Below are 1,573 nucleotides of genomic sequence, written 5' to 3'. Positions count from 1 at the left end.
GAATATGAGCCAAAGCCAGAAGTGGAGAATGTGGGAGGAGGTCGCCGTTGCTGTCAATAGGGTGGGTGATTATGTCCGTCTAGCCCGGGATGTAAAAAGGCGGTAAGTAAACACTTTCCCACTCTATAAACAAGCCCCATTTTAAACTAAAGGATAATGGTTCCAATTTCATTCCACAGATGGGGCGACTTCAAATATCGTCTCAAGCAAAAACTTGCCGACAGGGCTAGGCATGCAAGGGGGACAGGTGGGGGTCCCACCCCTGTGTCATTGGAGTTGACAGACTTAGAAGAGCTGGCACAGGGGTGTGTGCAGCCTGTGGAGGTGTTTGGCATGTCCAACATGGATACGGACACGCCAGACTTTGCGGCTCCTCATGTTGGCCCAGGTAAGTCTTGTGATGTCACCAACTGTGAAATGCTATTGTGCCAATATGTAGATTCTAATGTGACTCTTTTCTCATTTTTCCAACAGAGACACAGGCGGATGAGTCTGCTCCAGAGGGGAGCCTTGGCCGCAGAATTTCTGCTGGCTCTGCAGGGGAGGAACCAGTACATCCGGCTGAGGACCCTGCAGAAGCCAGTCCAGGGCGTGCCCCCTCGCAGGCAGTGGGCCTCCTCACAGAACTCAATTTCAAATCGGATTTCCATACGGAGATTCTGCAGAGGATGGACGCCAGTCTGATACGGGTGGCTGAGGCCCTGGAGCAAAATGCTGCGGCCAACGTGACCATTGGTCAGGCCCTGGCGGAAAATACCAGGGCCAACATCCGCATCGCCGATGCCCTGGAGCAGCTCGTTCGCCAGCACATGGTGGAGCCGACCTCCCTTCCTGCCGGAACATCAGGATCCTCCACCTCTGGCACAACATCAGCCAATCCTCCAAATGTGCCTAGCCCTGTGCCTAGTCCAGAGGCCACAACATCTGCCTCTGGACAGGCCAGCCCGATGGCATCCCGGACCCGGTCTGGCGCCCACCCTCCCCCATCCAAACGGGCGAAAAAACGGTGACAGCAATGGCGACTTTTCCCACACTCCTTCTGTGCTTGGCTCATATTCCTTTCTGGTCAAAACTTCCCTCTCCTTTCTTGTGAAATGTTTTTAATTTATTTTTGTACGTTTATGTTAGCAGTTATTGATTATTTATTTTTGTGAAAAAGTATCTTTGCCAGAAAAAAAGGCAACAAAATATTATGCCAATTGGTTTGTGTTTAAACAATAAATTTATGATAAAAATCTGACATTGTATTGTGACATTATTGTACAAATGGGTTACATTTAATCCTGGCCCTAAAGGCAAAAACTGACCAAAAAAACAATTTCGTTTATTTTAAAAAAAGGCCTCTTGAAGGAACGTTTAAAAATTCACCTAACGATGCAAATTCCACAGTAAAAAAAAAAAGGGGAGCTAATTAAAACATGATGACATTATTGTCACAATAGGCCATAAACAACAAATTGAGGCCAAAATAAAAACCAAAAAATGTACGCAAATTGATTGTGTAATCCTGACATTAGCAGGTATGATTTCCACCTGCGTACGCTTTTGTGCTATCCCAATAAACTGCTTTCCA

Source organism: Taudactylus pleione, unplaced genomic scaffold (assembly GCF_031769625.1).
Source record: "Taudactylus pleione unplaced genomic scaffold, aTauple2 ptg001014l, whole genome shotgun sequence".
NCBI lineage: Eukaryota > Metazoa > Chordata > Amphibia > Anura > Myobatrachidae > Taudactylus > Taudactylus pleione.
Note: the sequence above shows the minus strand (reverse complement) of the source record.